The sequence below is a fragment of the Cucurbita pepo genome, chromosome 6 (assembly GCF_057944985.1).
Source record: "Cucurbita pepo subsp. pepo isolate OVF chromosome 6, ASM5794498v1, whole genome shotgun sequence".
NCBI classification, from domain to species: domain Eukaryota; kingdom Viridiplantae; phylum Streptophyta; class Magnoliopsida; order Cucurbitales; family Cucurbitaceae; genus Cucurbita; species Cucurbita pepo.
The window spans coordinates 7,247,238-7,267,908 of NC_141803.1; positions in this window are offsets into that span (position 1 = coordinate 7,247,238).

Genomic DNA, 20,671 nt, shown 5'->3' on the forward strand with positions numbered 1-20,671 from the left:
GTGTTTTTCTTTCACATTTCTTTAATTCATAGTTGGTTTAAGTTTAATACAAAGATCGAAGCACATTCTAAAAGTACTTCTTAAGAAGAGTCCAAAATGGCTTCTTCACTCGTCATGAACGTTTGGGACTTTTATCTTACAAAAGAGGTGTACCTCATATGGTAGAACGCTCGCTTGCTTGCGAGAGGCACGAGGTTTAATTCCCTGCACCTCCATTGTATTTGTTTTAAGATTCTAGCCTATCATACTATTTCTTTTTTTCTTTTTTTCTTATTTAAGTACTTGGACTCTTTAGTTTTGTTCTTGACTAAGTTCTTATCATGATTTTTCTTTAGGACTTATACATAAGTAATTAAAATCTTTAGGACTTATACATGAGTAATTAAAAGATTGAAGGAGTACAAAGCCTGTCACACTATTTCTTTTCTTTTCTTCTCTTTTCTTGTTCTTGTTGTAAGGATTTGAATTCTTTAGTTCTGTTGTTCACTTGTGATTTCTTGTCATGATCTATCTTTAGGACTCTTTATCCTTTGATTATGAGGCCTCAACCTTAGTTCTGGTCTACGGGTCTTGGTACTATTATTATGGGTTCTTATCTTCAGACCTTGGATCTTGATCCTTGTTCTAGTCCTTGATCGTTGTCTTGTTCTCCAAGACACTCCTAGTATTTATGGTACTAGTCATGAACTTGACAATCTGTGTTCAAGGCTTCATAAAGTGACACAGTCCGAAACTACATCCAAGGGCTCAAACATTTCAATTGACACAATTTAAACCTATGTCATAGCTTAATGCGTCCAAAGGGATATAGTCTGAACTCGCATCTAGGTTTAATACAAGGTTTTATAGCATTTGGATGTCATGTAGATCATGAACCAAAGGTAAATTTCCTTATGTGCATTATGGTCATTTTATACCGTTACTTGGTTTAGCTAATTAACCTTATCCAATGACCACAAAATTTCATATAAATTCCTAACATGCCATATTATGCTAAGTATTAAAAATTCATAGTCAGCGGAGTTCATTTAGTGATTTATTTTAACATTAAATCTCGAACAATTTGATCAGTTCAGAGACTGAACTCATTGTTCTTGATGTTTTTCTTTCACATACCTTTAATTCATCTTGGTTTAAACTTTATACAAAGATCCAAGCAATTTCTACAAGTACTTCTTAAGAAGAGTCCAAATTGACTACTTACTTCGTCATATACGTTCGGGACCATTATTCTAATAAAGGGGGTGTAGCTCATATGGTAGAGCGATCGCTTCGCATGCGAGAGACACAGGGTTCAATTCCATAGGTTTAATACAAAGTTTCATAGCATTAGAAGGTCATTTAGATAATGAACCGAAGGTAAATTTCCTTTGGTGCATTATGGTCATTTTACACCGTTACTTGATTTAACTAATTAACCTTATCCAATGACCACAAAATTTCATATAAACTCTTGACATATCATATTATGCTCAGTATTAAAAATAAATAGGCAGCGAAATTCATTTAGTGGAGTATTTATTAAAAATAAATAGGCAGCGAAATTCATTTAGTGGAGTATTTTAATGTTACTTAAATCAGAAGCAATTTGATCAATTTGGAGCTTTAACTCACGGTTCATGGTGTTTTTCTTTCATATTTGTTTAATTCATACTTTGTTTAAGGTTTATACAAAGATACATGCAATTTCTACAAGTATTTATTATGAAGAGCCCAAAATGGCTACTTACCTCGTCATGGACGTTCGGGACCCTTGTTCTAATAAGTTAGTGTAGCTCATATGGTAGAGCACTCGCTTCGCATGCGAGAGACACAGGGTTCAATCCTCTGCACCTCCTTAATAAATTTATTTTATACATACATAAGTAATTATCTTTTTGTTTTTATAAGTAATTATCATTTTTTTAAAAACAAAAAGGTAAGTACTCAGCCACCCTCTCTCTCTTTTCTTGTTCTTGTTGTAAGTACTTACCCTCTTAGGATAAATTTCTTTAGGGGCATTGTAGTTTTTCATGAGAAATAAAACTTGGTTTGAACCTTAGGATAAATTTCTTTAGGGGCATTGTAGTCATTTTACATCGTTGCTTGGTTTAGCTAATTAACCTAATCCAATAACCACCAAATTTCATATATAATCTTAACATGCCAAATTTTATGATATGATTGACATGCAAAACGACGAGCTAGCATGAAATACAACCTCGACATATGCATGAAAGATATGAAAAATGATATGAAAAATGATATGAAGGAAAATGCTAGCTGGGTTGCACTAAATGATAATGAAAATGAAAAAATGTTGGGACCTCATGCATTATTGTGCGCTCATGCATCGGGAGATACCTCTTCTTCTTCAATATATTATGGATGCGTATGCTACTAGGCAGGGGAACGCTCATTATGTTTATCATAATACTGGGTCACTATTCCTAACGAGTGTCTGGCATCAACAGCTACCACAGAATGCTCGCCCGACTAGAAAGAGGACTAGGAGGTGTGCAAATCGATTGGTGGGTCCATACTCACATGTGTGAACCATGTGTAAAAAAATTAAGTACACATCCAAATTGTCCGTTAGGATAGCCGCCATAAGAAAATAGACTCTTATGATAGGTTTCATTCATGAAATTGTATGGGTTTGCATTTAACCTCAACGGTGGGTCACTTACTAAGTATTTCTTAAAATTACTTAAGCCAAATGCTACTTCTATTTAAGGTAAAGGCGAGGCATCACTGTACGAATGATGACGACATTGCAATTCGAGACCATGACACATGCATAGAGTAGATGCATTTATTTTCTTAGACTTAGGCTAGAATATGAGGTTTTTAATTTAAATATTTATTTATTTTATTTAATCTTTCATTTTGTCGTTTTAAACATGTTTTCAAATACATAAGTCCATGACAGTATTTTAAGATGGAGTTTATGTTTTATGAAGAAGTTTAAATGCTAATTTATGCATTGAAATGATTATGCTATGATGATGGTAACGACTCTAGCTAAGTAGAAATCTAGGGTCGTTACAAATTCCTAAATCGGAGAAAGTGCAAAAATGTCTAATTCCTATCGGGTTGACTTTGATTTTTTCTATCATTTGATTTTATATTTTCTTTGGTCCGTGGGTATATTTTAAACATTTTTCTCTCCCATTACATCCTCAAATTCAACCCCTAAGAACTTTAATAAAACCATTGAATTTAATAATAAAAAGGAAAAGTAGGAGAACTCATACCTATCGAATTTGAGTGTAGCTAATTTGATAGAGCTGTTTGCCATGTAAGGGGCATCTGGGTACAATTGGCACCCCCAAGGCATAGGGTTTATACTCACTTTTTATATGAGGACACCCTCCCTTGATAGAGTGTAGCTCAAGGCATAAGATTTCTCAAGTTTTTGCTTAGCTCATATGGTAAGGGCACAAGATTCAAGTTCTTGCACTTTTTTTTTTTTTTTTGTTTTTTTTAATCATTTTAATCAAAACAATGTCATGCACTTACGTGTAAGAAAATATATTTAAAACGATACAACAATAAATTAAAGGCTAGAATAAGACGTTTTTAAGTCTAAGAAAATAAATGTGACTACCTTATGCATGTAAAATGATCTTGAGTTTCGATGTCGTCGTCAGTAGTACAGGAATGCCTTACCTTTACCTGAAACAAGCAAGTGGCTTGAGTATTTTAAGAAATATTTAGCGAGTGACCAATTTGTTGAGGTTAAATGCAAACACATAGAATCACGAATGGGACCTATCATATCAGTCTATTTTTCTACGACGACTATTCTAAGCGGGGAATTGGATGTGTACTTAATTTTCCAATACATGGTTTATATGTGTGAATATGGACCCACCAGTATGTTCGCATACCTCCTAGGCCTTTTTTTGATCGGGCGAGCATTCTCTAGTAGTTGTTGATGCTAGACACCCATTAGGAATAGTAACTGTCATGGTAGCATTATGGTAAACATAATGATCGTTTTCCTGCCTCGTACTATATGCGTCCATACTATCATAAAAGGAGAAGGGGTATCCCCTGCATGAACACACAATAATGCATGAGGTCACTACATTTTTTCATTTTCATTATCATGTACTACAACCCCGTTCACTCAAGCTTTCCTCTCCAAATACGGTTATGGTAGCAAGTGTATGCTTATCATGACTTAGATCCTTTCTCAACTGTACTGCTAACACCATTTTCATCCCTCTAGGCTAATGGGTGTTTTTCTGGATAATTATCGGGTTCGACCCCGTTATTACCAAGCTTTTTGCTAGGGGCATGGGAATAACTTTGTGTTCTAGTAGGAAGTTCGTCCTTAACACGATGTCGAATTCGTCCATCTTGACTATCGCAAAGTCAGTTCGTCCAATCCAAGTCCCCAGCTTAATAGGAGTTCTTTTCGCAACTCCTAAGACGGGTAAAGCTGTCAAATTGACGATCTTCATCTTTCCTGCATCTCGATGCCAAAGGATATTCAATCATTTTACTTTGGTCTTCGTCATGGAGTTGTGGGTGGCTCTAGAGTCGACAGTAGTGTTTCTAGTCACTCTATGATTAACTCAGACCTCAACATACATAAAACTGCAATTCGTTAGCTTTGTTGTCTCACCACTCTCTTCTGAAAAGTAGACAGTATGTACCTTCCCATCTCCAAGTTGCTGATATCTTCACAAAAAGTGTTTCTAGACCTCTCTCTGAACTTTTCAGATCCAAGTTTTACGTTCGTTCAAGTCCAATACTCAGTTTGCAGAGTGGTCTTAAGGATATTTAGCCTTAATTATGATTTATCAAATGTATCATATTTGACCATTTATTATAAGCAAATATCATGTATGATACTTGACTCCCCCGCTTACTATAAATATCATATTTGCTCTTTTATGATAGTCAAATATATTGTATTCATTTATTACTCCTTCCATTTCATTTGAAAAAAAATTTGTGAAGGAATTTTTTACTGAAAATAACTTAAATGGCTTTTCCAAGGGAGAAGTTCCATGTACCCAAAATACTATAAAATATATTGTATTCAAGGTTTTTCTAAGGGAGAAGTTCCATGTACCTTGATCACTCTATTTATAGAGTTATGTTTGCATGTTCATGCAAATTTGAGATCACCAAATTTTGACACTCAAAATTCCACTCAAATGTTTCGAATTATGTGGCAAGCATGCAAGTTTTGGTTAACTAAATTTTGACACTCAAAATTCAACTAAAATTTGTGGGGGTTTATTTGGCAAGCATGCAAGTTTAGTTAAACGAAATTTTGAAACCTCAAAATTCCACTAAATCAAACATGGATTTTTCCATGAAGTCAACATTTTGACCTTCTTCATTTTAATTCAACAATTAATTTAATAATTAATTTCAAATTGAAGTAATATTAAATGATTAATTAAACTATTTAATTAATATTTAATATTAATTCAAATGTCAATCCCAATCCGACACATATTTGATTAAAATATTTAAATCTTATTTAAATATCTCAAATTCTCTCTTTTTGTTTAATTCGTAATTAAAACGAAAATGCGGTTAAATATAATGTATATATGTAGCGCATATTCCCTAATTTGAATTCGAACACTTCGAACTTACTCGTCACACTGTTCTATGGTTTAGTCCGATATGAGATAGCAGAGGGACCTAATGGACCTATAGATCATGGGCTCCAACGATCCAAGATTAACCTTGTTAACCAACACTCTATAACTACGAGGACACTCCACTCTAGCCTATTAGTTGCACTCCCCTCAATATAGATATATTTCTGTCCATTTGATATAACCATGATTAGTAAGTCGATCATTCACAGGTTGTTCGTAACTAGAGCTGGATCAATTAACCATTTTACCCCTAAAGTTACTTCTTGTTCCTTATGTCCCACTGATCCTCTAATGAACAATTGGTTTCTGGTCTAACCAGTAAACCGAATCCCTCTCAGGCCAATGAGAGGGTGGGGCCCCTTGTTCAAGACCTGGAGTCAGTACCGAAGGGAACTACCTCTCTTCTGTCCCTAAAAGTGGGTAGGAGCGAATTTCATCTTGCACCCCACGTCCCCAGCCATTCACCCAGTCTTACCCCTGAAATGGGAGGCCTATTGAGTCGGGAACTAGAGTCACTCTCACCCATGAAAATCTAAGGATAATTTCGAATAAATAGGAGTTCATGGTTAGCTCAGGATTAAGATCGAGTTACCGAGGTCATCGAATGAAAAGAAAATCAGTTTCAACAGTAAACGACATTATAAAGTGAGAGTGATTTTCTTCATGGTCCGATCTTATGCAATACTATTGCATAGGACGTCCCCACTCACATGTCTCCGCATGTACAATTTAGTGATTACATTGTTTATGTCATATACAAAAGTGGGCTGCATCAATAGTGTCCCGAGGATAAGGTACTCAGCCTTATCCCTGTACTATAGATCATTTGGACTATATACTTGAACTTGATCCACTCTTATGTCTCTACATATAGTTCAAGTAATCATACTATAGCCAGAGTATTCTTAGTTTATTGGATTTACATTAACGATCGTAAAATTCACTTTATTCAATAACAATCTTTACTGAATAAACATCAATAATAACTTTATTGAAAATAGAATATGTTTTTATTTACAAACTATGAGTTTTTGTTCATAAAACTCAACATTAACCTTATCCAATGACCACCAAATTTCATATAAACTCCTAACATATCATATTATGCTTAGTATTAAAAATTCATAGGCAGCAGAGTTCATTTAGTCGGTTATTTTAATGTTAATTAAATCGTGAGAAATTTGATCGATTCGGAGCCTTAAATCATGGTTCTAAGTGTTTTTCTTTCAAATTCATTTCATTCATACTTGGTTTAAGGTTTATAAAAAAATCCAAGCAAATTCTAAAAATACTTCTTAAGAAGAGTACAAAATGTCTTCTTACCTCATCATGAATGTTCGAGACCTTTATTCTATAAATGGGGTGTAGCTCATATGGTAGAATGCTTATGGATTTGTTTTTAATGAGAAATAAAACACAGAGAATTTAAAACACAACTTTCAATATATTTATTTTAACCATACATAAGTAATTAAAAAATGGAATGAGTACAAAGATTCTAGTCTATTACACAATTTCTTTTCTTTTCTTGTTCTTATGGTCATGATCCTACATTCTTGACCGTGCGGCGTCATGATCTAGACATGCTCACGACCAACTTTAAAGAGAATTAATCCCCATATATATTTTTTGTCCCGATTTTGTGACTTCGTCGTGGGTTAGGCTTGTCTTCGCCAATCGAACGTCGGTTGTGCAGAATCTAAGCCCATTCGACCACACACGCCGCCTGCGCATGCATGTTCAATTGTATGCGACACAACCGACTTACCTCTACACTAGACCAAGTCATTCAACTCGACCTTGCCTCTGCTCGGGCCAAGGACTCTCAATCCACCATCGCGTCTCATCTTGTCATCTTGATCTCCATCGACATGGCCAATATGTCTTGATACCATCCCGAGTCTCGGAGTGTCGTCGGCCATCAAAACTCACTTGGTCATGCTATTGAGAACGGGCCCACGTGTCGCTCATCTTATCGAGACTTGCCAAACATCCATCCATCCGGGTTCTATCGAGACATTGGCCCTCCCGTGCCCATGCCATGTCATTTAAGAAAATTGTGCCGGATAGTGGGTGTATGTAGCAACCTCCAACACGTGGGCTGGACCGCAATACCTGCACACCTGTGCTGCCCGGTAGTCCTTGAAAAAATTCATTTCAAAGGAAGTCGCATGAGACACTCATCTTGGCACGCTGGCCCACAGTATGACACACGTATGTGCCACAGGGTAGCTCACTTAGACCATAGGGCACAAGGGTTGTAAGTACATGGACTCTTTAGTTCTGTTCTTGACTTGTATGTTCTTATCATGATCTATGTTTATGACTTTGATCCTTGGAGTATGAGGTCTCAACCTTAGTTCTGGTCTAAGGGTCTTGGTACTGCTATTTTGGTAGAACTTGAATCTTGATCATTTTTCTAGTCCTTGATTGTTGTCTTATTCTCCAAGACACTCCCCCTAGTATTTATGGTACTAGTCATGAACGTGACATCCTGAGTCCAAGGCTCATAGATCCAAGCGACACAATGTTAACCTACGTCCAAGACATCATACATTTCAAGTGACACAGTCTGAACCTATGCAATGGTTTCATGCGTTCCAAACGATATAGTCTAAACTCACATCTAGGTTTAATACAAAGTTTCATAGAATTTGGAGGTCATTCTAGATCATGAACAACAGGTAAATTTCTTTATGTGCATTATGGTCATTTTACACTATTAATTGGTTTAGCGAATTAACCTTATCCAATGACCATCAAATGCCATTTAAACTTCTAACATGTCATATTATGCTCGTATTAAAAATTCATAGGCAGCAGAGTTCATTTAGTGGGTTATTTTAACGTTACTTAAATCCTGAGAAATTTGATCGGCTCGAAGCCTTAAATCACGATTCTAGGTATTTTTCTTTCACATTCCTTTAATTCATACTTGGTTTAAGGTTTATACAAAGATTCAAGAAAATTCTAAAATTAGTTTTTAAAAGAGTCCAAAATGGCTTCTTACCTCACCATGAACCGTTTGGGACCTTTATTTTATAAAGGGGGTGTAACTCATATGGTAGAGCGCTCGCTTCGCATGCGAGAGGCACGGGGTTCAATTCCCTGCACCTCCATTGTATTTTTAAGATTCTAGCCTATCTAAGGGTCTTGGTACTATTGTTCTGGGTTTTTATCTTCAAAGCGACACAGTCTAAACCACCTATGCCATGGGTCTTGGTACTATTGTTCTGGGTTCTTATCTTCAAAGCGACATAGTCTAAACCCATGCCATGGTTGTAGTTTGAAATTGAATCTACTTTTAATAAAGTTTCATAGCAATGGGTGGTTATCTAGATTATGAACCAAATGTAAATTTCCTTATGTGCATTATGGTCATTAATTTCCTTATGTGCATTATGGTCATTTACATTTTACACCATTTTATACCGTTAATTGGTTTAGCTAATTAACCTTGTCCAATGACTACCAAATTTCATATAAACTCTTAACATGTCATATTATGTTCAGTATTAAAAAATTATAGGCAACGGAGTTCATTTAGTGGATTATTTTAATGTGACTTAAATCACGAGCAATTTGATCGATTCGGAGCCTTGACTCACGGTTCTTGGTGTTTTTCTTTCACATTTCTTTAATTCATACTTTCTGAGGTTTATACAAAGATCCAAGAAAATTCTAAAAGTACTTGAAGAGTCCAAAATGGCTTCTTACCTCATCATGAACGTTTGGGACCTTTATTTTATAAAGGGGGTGTAGCTCATATGGTAGAGCGCTCGCTTCGCATGTGAGAGGCACATGGTTCAATTCCCTTATGTGCATTATAGAATTTGGAGGTCATCTATATCATGAGCCATAGCTAAATTTCCTTATGTGCATTATGGTAATTTTACACCGTTAATTGGATTAACTAATTAACCTTATCCAAGGACGAAACATATCATATATGCTCGCAGAGGTCATTTATTGAGTTATTTTAATGTTACTTAAATCCTTGGAAATTTGATCGGTTCGGAGCATTAACTCACGGTTCTTGGTGTTTTTCTTTCACATTCCTTTAATTCATACTTCGTTTAAGGTTTATACATAGATCCAAGCAAATTCTAAAGTACTTCTTAAGAAGAGTCCAAAATGTCTTCTTACCTCATCATTAACATTCGGGGCCTTAATTCTATAAAGGGGGTGTAGCTCATATTGTAGAGCGCTCGCTTTGCATGCGAGAGGCACGGGTTCAATTTCCTGCACCTCCATTGTATTTATTTGTTTCAAGATTCTAACCTATCACACTATTTCTTTTTCTTGTTTAAGTACTTGGACTCTTTAGTTCTGTTCTTGACTTGTGAGTTCATCCTGTGTCCAAGACTTCATACGTCATTCGTTCATGCGTTCAAAGCTAGTAGTCTGGACTCAAATATAGATTTAATTAAAAAGTTTCATAGCATTTGGGGGTCATCTACCTCTTTAACCAAAGTTAAATTTACTCATGTGCATTGTGGTCATTATGCACCGTTAATTGGTTTAGCTAATTAACCTTATCCAATGGCCACCAAATTTCATATAACCTCCTAACATATCACATTATGCTCATGGTTAAAAATTCATAGGCAGCAGAGTTCATTTAGTGGGTTATTTTAATGTTACTTAAATCCTGAGAAATTTGATCGGTTTGGAGCCTTCACTCACGATTCTTGGTGTTTTTCTTTCACATTCCTTTAATTCATACTTGATTTAAGTTTAATACAAAGATCCAAGCACATTCTAAAAGTACTTCTTAAGAAGAGTCCAAAATGGCTTCTTACCTCATCATGAACGTTCGGGACTTTTATTTTGTAAAGGGGGTGTAGCTCATATGGTAGAGTGCTTGCTTAGCATGTGAGAGGCACGGGGTTCAATTCCCTGCACCTCCATTGTATATTTATTTTAAGATTAAAATTGAATGAGTACAAAGATTTTAGCCTATCACACTATTTCTTTTTTGTTCTTGTTGTAAGTATTTGGACTCGTTAAGTCTGTTTTTCACTTGTGATTTCTTGTCATGATCTATCTTTAGGACTCTTATCCTTGGATTATGAGGTCTCAACCTTAGTTCTGGTCTACGGGTCTTTGTACTATTATTATGGGTTCTTATCTTCAGAACTTGGATCTTTATCCTTGTTCTAGTCCTTGATCGTTGTCTTGTTCTCCAAGACACTCTTAGTATTTATCGTACTAGTCATGAACCTGACATTCTGTGTTCAAGGCTTCGTATGTTCCAAGTGACACAGTCCGAAACTACATCAAAGGGTTCGAACATTTTAATTGACACAATTTAAACCTATGTCATAGCTTAGTGCGTCAAAAACGATTTAGTATGAACTCGCATCTAGGTTTAATACAAGGTTACATAGCATTTAGAAGTCATCTATGTTAGGATCGCACAACAACGCACACGCTTGATCTAGATGAACACAAAGAATGGGATAGTGAAAATTGCAAGGAGAACTCTGGCTAAAAGATTTTTTTTTTTTTTTTTTTTTAGTGATGACTTCAGGTATGTACAACAAGAGAGAGTACAGAGAATAGAAAGTACATTTTCAAAGCTCTACCGGACCAGATATATATATGGTTTAGTTTACTATATATAGCTTTACTAGATTTAGCCATCTACTATATATAGCTATTTACCATATATAGCTTTACCGGATATAGCTTTACCATATATAGCTTTACTATATATAACTTTACCAAATTTAGCTTTACCGGATATAACCGTTGACCAAGCTATAAATAAGGAGCAGGCTCCATAACCTAACAATTCTCCCACTTGGAGACTGATCCAGTTAACCAAGAATTTCATTCTCAAACGATCACTGCACCATACCAATTAAGGCTTTGCATAACCTTAATTTTCCAACATCAACACATTTTGTCAACATGTCTGCTGGATTCTTTGTGCCCTCTATCTTCTCCAAACACATATCGCCTTCTTCCACTAACCTGCGAGTGAAGTGGTATCGTCTTCTAATGTGTTTTGTCCTTGAATGATAGACTGAGTTTTTCACCAACTGTATGGCACTCTGAGTATCTGTATAAAGGATCTTCTTGCACTGCTTCCTACCTAATTCTTCTAGATAGTCTGTCATCCATATCATCTCCTTTCCAGCTTCAGCTATTGCTACGTACTCTACTTTAGTAGATTAAAGAGCAACGCATTTTTGAAGCTTGGACATCCAACTCACTGCTGTTCCATCTATAGTGTAGATATATCCAGATGTGCTCTTGCTAGAGTCTACATCTCCACTCAGATCAGCATCCACAAAACCTTGCAAAACTACTTTGCCATTGCCATAACAAAGTGAAGTATTGGATGTACCTTACAGATATCTCAGAAGCCACTTCACAGTTTCCCAATGTTCTTTCCTTGGATTTGCCATGTACTTGCTAACAACTCCCACTGCATGTGTTATGTCAGGTCTAGTGCAGACCATAGCATACATCAAACTCCCAATTGCAGAAGCGTACGGAACTGATGCCATGTGCTTACGTTCCTCAACTGTCTTGAGAGATTGCCCCTTTGACAGTTTAATATGATTTGCCAAGGGGGTAGTCCTGGGTTTAGCATCATTCATCTTGAATTTGGACAACACCTTCTCAATGTACTGCTCTTGGGATAGATTTAATGTGCCAGCAGATCTATCTCGAGAAATCCTCATCCCAAGAATTTTCTTTGCTGCACCCAAATCTCTCATCTCAAATACTGAAGACAAGTTTGCCTTCAAGTGGTTTATCTTCCTCATACTTGATACAACATTTAGTATATCATCCACGTATAGGAGTAGAAACACATAAGAATCAGTGTATTCTTTGAGGTAGCAACACTGATTCTTTTCACTTCTGTGGAAACCACTCTTGCACATGAAGAAGTCAAACTTCTTGTACCATTGTCTCGGTGCTTGTTTCAGTCCATACAAGCTCTTATTGAGCTTACACACCATGTGCTCCTTGCCTGGAGCTGCAAACCCTTCTGGTTGTTGCATATAGATTTTCTTATCTAGATCTCCATGTAAAAATGCCGTTTTTACATCCATTTGCTCAAGGTGCAAATTCTCCGATGCAACAATACTCAGCAGAATTCGGATAGTAGTTAATTTCACAACTGGAGAAAAGATCTCAGCATAATCAATGTCTTTTCTTTGTGAATATCCTTTAACTACTAACCGAGCCTTAAACCTCCTCCTGCCATCTGGTTCAACCTTGATTTTGAACACCCATTTGTTCAACAGAGCTCTCTTTCCTGTAGGCAACTCAGTTAGCACCCACGTATTATTTCTTTCAAGTGAGCTCATCTCATCATCCATGGCTTGCTCCCACTTGGTTGAATCTTCCACTTGTAGGGCCTCGTCAAAGAACTTTGGTTCTCCTTCGTCAGTCAGCAACAGATAATGTAATGAGGTTGAATATCTATCTGGTGCTTTGATAGTTCTGGATGATCTCCTCAACACCTGCTCAAGTGCAACTTGCTCTACGTCTTGTTCTTCAGCAATAGGATCAGGAGCTTCTTGAGCTTCTGTTGTACCATCACTGCGTGAATTTTCTTGCCACTCAAGTTCAACTCCCACTTGCTTCGTAGTCTCAGAGTTTATCTTCTCTCTGTCCTTGTACATGACATTTTCATCAAAGATCACATCACAGTGTCTTAGGATTTTCATATTTTTCTCATCCCAAAACCTGTACCCGAACATGTCAGAGCCATAGCCTATGAAGTAGCATTTCACAGCCTTAGCATCAAGCTTATCTCTCTTCTCTGAATCAACATGAACATACGCAGTACAACCAAAGGTTCACAAGTGAGAGTACTTGAGTTCTTTTCCTGTCCATACTCTTCGGGCAATTTGAACTTCAAGGGTACTGACGGCCCTCTATTAATCAAATATGCTGCTGTGTTCACAGCATCAACCCAGAATGTCTTTGGCAGTCCAGAATGAATCCTCATGCTTCTTGCTCGCTCATTCAATGTTTTGTTCATTCTTTCTGCAATACCATTTTGTCTTGCCTTATCGGAAATTGTTCTTATTAATCTAATTCCCTCAGCTGCACAAAATGTTATAAACTCTGATTTGTTGTACTCTTCTCCATTGTCAGACCTCAGGCATTTGATCTTCAAGCCAGTCTGATTTTCAACTTCAGCTTTCCACTTCTTGAAAGTGGTAAACACATCTGACTTGTGTTTCAGAAAGTAAACCCATACCTTCCTGCTGAAGTCATCGATGAAGGTGACGTAGTACCTTGATCCACCAAGTGATGAAACTGGAGATGGTCCCTAGACGTCTGTATGGACCATTTCCAACCGCACTTTCTTCGGTTCTCTGGCAGCCTTTATGAAACTAACTCGTTTCTGTTTGCCCATAACACAGCTCTCACAAAGACCCATATCAACAGATTTTAAGCCTTCTAAAGCTCCTTTCGCAGTCAGCATCTTCATTCCTTTGACGTTCATATGTCCAAGTCTATTGTGCCATAGACTTGAATTGGAAGCACTCTCAGCAGCAGCAGTCATGTTTATACACTCTGCAGTAGTGTATACGGTTTCGGATTTTGTGCCACGTGCAACAACCATGGCGCCCTTCACAATCTTCCAGGAACTCTTTCCACACTCTGCTGCATAGCCTGTGCTATCCAACTGACCAATAGAGATCAGGTTCTTCTTGAGACCAGAATGTATCTGACATCTTGTAATGTCCACTGATTTCCTGCTGGAGTTTGTATGGAGATATCTCTCTTTCCTTCAATCTCCAAGGTTTTTTTGTCGGCAAGATACACCTTCCCGAAATTTCCTGATTTGAAATTTCGAAACAATTCCTTACTTGGAGACGAATGAAACGATGCACCTGAATCCAAAATTCAGGATTCAGCTGGGCTGTCCACACTAAGGATTAAAACGTCCTCAGCATCTTCTGTTGTATATATAGAATCATCATCATCTTCAGATTTATGATTTTGCTTCTTCTTCAATTTTGTACAATCTGTCTGAAAGTGTCCTTTTCCCCCACAGCTCCAACACGTAACGTTGGGTTTGTTTGGAGACTTTCCCAGGTTCTTTGATTTTGAATGCCCATGTTTGTTTGAGCTCTTTGATTTGCTTCTTCCCCTTCGATCAACACTGAGAGCATTGCCTGATGAATCTCTAGTTTTCCATTTGCGAATACTTTCGCTGAGAACTACATCTCGAATTTCATCAAATTTCAGTTTATCAGATCCTCGGGAACTGCTGATTGCGGCAACAACAGTATCCCATGACTCGGGTAAGGATGACATCAAAATCAACGCTTTAATTTCATCTTCGAAATTAATTTCCACCGAACCTAGTTGACTTATGATCATATTGAATTCATTTATATGATCAGCAACACGTCCACCTTCAGACATCTGTAGATTGAACAATCTACGCATCAATTACCTTGTTCCTAGCCGACGGTTTTTCATTCATATTTGGCAGCGCCTTCATCAGATCTGACGTTGTCTTCTCCTTGATGATGTTAAACGCCACGTTTCTGGATAGCGTCAACCGGATCATCCCTAAGGCTTGTCGATCCTTGAGCTTCCACTGTTCCGTGGTCATGGTATCCGGCTTCACCCCCAACAGAGATTTGTGAAGATCTTTCTGGTACAGATAATCTTCAATCTGCATCTTCCAGAAACCAAAATCGGATCCATCGAACTTCTCAATTCCAATCTTTGAACTTTCCATCTTCACAGATCGTGGTGAATTTCGCCTAGCTCTGATACCAGTTGTTAGGATCGCACAACAGCGCACACGCTCGATCTAGATGAACACAAATAATGGGATAGTGAAAATTGCAAGGAGAATTTTGGCTAAAAGAATTTATTTATTTATTTTTTTTCATTGATGACTCCAGGTTTGTACAACAAGAGAGAGTACAGAGAATAGAAAGTACATTTTCAAAGCTCTACCAGACAAGATATATACATATGGTTTAGTTTACTATATATAGTTTTACCAGATTTAGTCATTTACTATATATAGCTATTTACCATATATAGCTTTACCGAATATAGCTTTACCATACATAGCTTTACTATATATAACTTTACCAAATATAACCGTTGACCAAGCTATAAATAAGGAGCAGGCTCCATAACCTAACAATCTAGATCATGAACAAAAGGTAAATTTCCTTATGTGCATTATGGTCATTTTACACCGTTACTTGGTTTAGCTAATTAACTTTATCCAAGACCACAAAATTTCATATAAATTCTTAACATGTCATATTATGCTCAGTATTAAAAATTCATAGTCAGCGGAGTTCATTTACTGATTTATTTTAACATTACTTAAATCTCGAACAATTTGATCGGTTCAGAGACTTAACTCATTGATCTTGATGTTTTTCTTTCACATACCTTTAATTCATCTTGGTTTAAACTTTATACAAAGATCCAAGCAATTTCTACAAGTACTTCTTAAGACGAGTCCAAATTGACTACTTACTTCGTCATAGACGTTCGGGACCTTTATTCTAATGAAGAGGGTATTGCTCATATGGTAGAGCGATCGTTTCGCATGCGAGAGACACATGGTTCAATTCCCTAGGTTTAATACAAAGTTTCATAGCATTTGGAGGTCATTTAGATAATGAACCAAAGGTAATTTTCCTTTGGTGCATTATGGTCATTTTACGCCATTACTTGGTTTAGCTAATTAACCTTATCCAATGACCATAAAATTTCATATAAACTCTTAACATATCATATTATGCTCAATATTAAAAATAAATAGGCAGCGAAATTCATTTAGTGGAGTATTTTAACGTTACTTAAATCAGAAGCAATTTGATCATTTTGGAGCTTTAACTCACCGTTCATGGTGTTTTTCTTTCATATTCGTTTAATTCATACTTTTTTTAAGGTTTATACAAAGATAGATGTAATTCTACAAGTATTTATTATGAAGAACCCAAAATGGCTACTTACTTCCTCATGGACGTTCGGGACCTTCATTTTATAAAGAGGGTGTAGCTCATATGGTAGAATGCTTGCTTTGCATGCGAGAGGCACAGGGTTCAATTCCCTGCACCTCCATATAATAATAAATTTATTTTATACCTACATAAGTAATTATCATTTTTTTAAAAAACAAAAAGGCAAGTACTTAGCCACACTCTCTCTTTTCTTGTATTTTATACCTACATAAGTAATTATCATTTTTTTAAAAAACAAAAAGGCAAGTACTTAGCCACACTCTCTCTTTTCTTGTTCGTTCATATTTGTTGTTTTATGACAGTCAAATATATTGTATTCATTTATTACTCCTTTCATCTACCGTTCATTGTCTATCATTTGATTTTTTGAGAAGGATTTTTGACCGAAAATAACTGAAATGGCTAGGATCAGGCGACACTTGTCTACCTTAAACCATATTTTTTCCTCTTTCTTCTTTTCTCTCTCTCTTGTTTCTTTTACCTTCTTTCATTAATTCTGGTTTATGTTACTTTCATGTACCTAATTAACAAGGCGGCACTAAAATGACCAAAATAACCCTCAACCCTTGAGGGTTGACCTTGAATTTTCTTTCATTTTTCTACCATTTTTAGTTATAGAAGATTTTCTAAGAATTTTTCTCTTCTACTTCATTTTAAAATTTTGCTTCTAAGATTCTAAAAAAATTTCTTAAATTAAAATTTTAAACTAGAAATTTGCTCGTGTTGGGACTTGTGTGTCACAATATCTCAATGCTAAGCTAGTGTCAAGCTCAACGCCCCTTAAGGTGCCACGGTGCAAAAAAGCATGTGTCTATGTCTTGATGCTACCCAAAAATTTCTATAGTATTCACACATGTTTGGATAGCACCTTGACAGTGCACATATTTTTCCTATATATTCTTCTTTTTATAGTCTAATTGAGGGAGACAAATTTCACAAGAAAATTCGTATTTTTGATTTATAAATCTTTTTTAAAAACTAGAAAACCATTCGATACCATGACAGAATTTTCAAGCTCGTGATTTAGGAGAGCGCACATGACTGAAAATCAACACACGACATTAGTTCTTTCTTTCTCTTCTATTGTACCGTTTTTGTTATGTGTCTTACGTTTTCGTTAATATCATGTTTGTTATTGAAAACTAGACAACATGTTGGTTTCATAGCCTTACATGAGAGTCTAACATGCTAAATCAATTTCCTAATGTCAAGGATTTCATTTTCAAGGTTTCCAAAATTAGATTGCGACTATAAAGACAGAGGGGAAAGCACATAAAATAAAACTAAAATAAAATAAAATATGAAAATATGGTAAAATATAAATCAAATTTAAGCAAACAATACCACATTCAAAACACAATCTGATTACAACTTAGTGTTGTTCAAGTTTATTACAAACGAGAATGAATTTAGGTTATATTTACAAACAAATATCAAAAGACCAACATGATGTAATAAATTATCAAAACGCCCCTATGTTGAGATTTGTTATGAATGTTGTTTTACGTGCTTTTCATTGTGTTAGAGAGAAAGATAAACTATTGCGATCTTATCTATAAGGGATTGATGGATGTTATCTCCCCATTGAGCTTGTTTTCTTGTATGTTTGCATGATATAGTATGTGTTAGCTCCAGGTGTTTGACTATGTGTTCTCTCTGTAGAACATGTTTATCTGCACAAAACTAGGGCGTTAGAGTTAGGTTGGCTAGATGATGACCTAGGTTAGGTTGCCTCCAATAGACTGAGCACTTTATGATCGTGAGCGACAGTCATAGGATCTAGACTCTAGTGCTTCAAGACTAAGAAATATTCAAGGAGTCAAAATAGAACAACCTAGAGCTAGAAGACCGTGTTAAGCTACCTAGCCGCCTTAGGAACCCAATACACCTTTTCAACTCCTAGATATGACCAAGGTGTAGTTCAAATTATGGATTCTGCACTTAGGTGATCGATAGATGCAACTCCCTAGAAGAACATGCATGAGAGAACTAAGTTTTGATTAGGGCGCTACAGCTAGTGTGACTTACACGTTGACCAAGTTCAAAATGTTTTCCATTAGACCTTGGACCTCAGTATCATTAGTGGTGATCAAAGGTCCCTAAGAACCTCGTTGACCTCCACGTCCTAGAAACGAGAGATGAGATTTAAACTGCCTAAAAGTCCTTAAGAACCTTGTAGGCCTCCACGACAACCAAGAATGATCAAGGTAGCTCATTAAGCTATAGTAGTGTGAACAGTGTCACATGACTGTTCACTACCCTTTCCACTTCGGTATTGTATCGTCGAGACACTACTTCGGTTTCCATACCTTGGATCTAGGCGTTGCTTGTTAGGTTCATGCGACATGTGCCCCAACCTAGTGTAAATGACCAAGGGTCTCCTAAAATAGGACCCTTGTGCTGTAAACCCGTCCCTGAGCGTAGGTTGACCTAGTAGCTAACCGACACACAGGGGATCGCTTCCCCCAAACTTTGAAGACTTTATGGTCCTGTGGGAGAGTTGTCAGGTAAGCCCATGGATGATGCTCAAATTATTGTTTAGATTCCGATCCAACCATACTGTTTTTGCAACTTATGAGTTCTCGCCTCAACCTAGAACACTGATCATTCACTACATAAATAAGACAAGCCACTTAAGTCGAAGAAAAGAAAGAATGGAAAACTCGCACAGACCCCTATGTGTATGCTTCATTTAAGAGACCTGCTCGAAAGTTGGGGTACCCAGTTGCTCAGAGAGCATTGAAACCTAAGCCCAAACTTCCAAGAACAAAAAGTAAAGCCCGTGATACTTACTAAGTTAAGGATGCGTTGAAAGCCTACGAGTAGGTTGCTTTTTGAGTATTATTATACTCACCCCTTACTCTTTTCTTTTTCAGGTGTTTATAGGCTGCTGCTCGAGGTGAAGGAGCATTCAAGAGTTGTGTGGTCATAGTGGGAGTTGTTCTAGAGTGCTAGCCCCTTTTTACATTTTTTAGGCTTTTATATTTTTGTTTTATAATGGTTTCCCGGTTTGTAATATTTTGAACAACATCGTCTTATAATTGGACTTAATTTTCTATTTAATTTTGGTGTTTACTTTTTTTTTCTTATTTAAGTTTTAACCGATTTTTTTTTTATTTTTTTAAATTTATTTTCGCTTTCCTCGTATTAGTCTTTATTCGAGTCTCACATGCTACAACTATCACTTTGCATGCAAGAGGTACCATAGGTATGATTATCTATTCCGCAAGTAACCTACCCACTCTTTCTTTCCTTATTCTTGTTGTAAGTACTTAGGCAGACTTTGGTCCTTGGATTTTGAGATCTCAACCTTAGTTCTAATCTAAGGGTCTTAGTACTATTGTTCTGGGTGTGTACTCAGTAAGTAGCTTGTCACACTCTTTCTTTCCTTGTTCTTGTTGTAAGTACTTACACGGACCTTAGTCTTTGAATTCTGAGATGTCAACCTTACTTCTAATCTAAGGGTCTAAATACTTTTGGTCTTGGTTTGTAAGTACTTAGACGGACTTTGGTCCATGGATCTTGAGATCTCAACTTTAGTTCTGATTTAAGGGTCCTAATACTATTGTTATGGGTCCTTGTCTTCCGAACTTGGATCTTGATCCTTGTTCTATTCCTTGATCGTTGTCTTGTTCTTGGTCACTTTTTAGGTTGTTCTCTTTTTGTTTCAGTCTCCCAAACACTCTCCCTAGGATTTATGGTACTAGTCATGAACTTGACAACTTGTGTCCAATGCTTCATACATTCCAATTGACATAGTCTGCATCATACGCTCCAAGCAACACAGTCTGAAACTACGTCCAAGTCTTCATGCGTTCCGAGCGATGTAGTCTAACCCCGCATCTAGGTTTCATACAAAATTGCATAGCATTCGGAGGTTATCTAGATCATGAATCGAAGGTAAATTTCTTAAGGAGCATTATGGTCATTTTACACCGTTACTCAGTTTAACTAATTAACCATATCCAATGACAACCAAATTTCATATATATTCTTAACATGTCATATTATGCTTAGTATTAAAAATTCATAGACAGTGGAGTTCATTTAGTGAGATATTTTAAATTTGGAGTC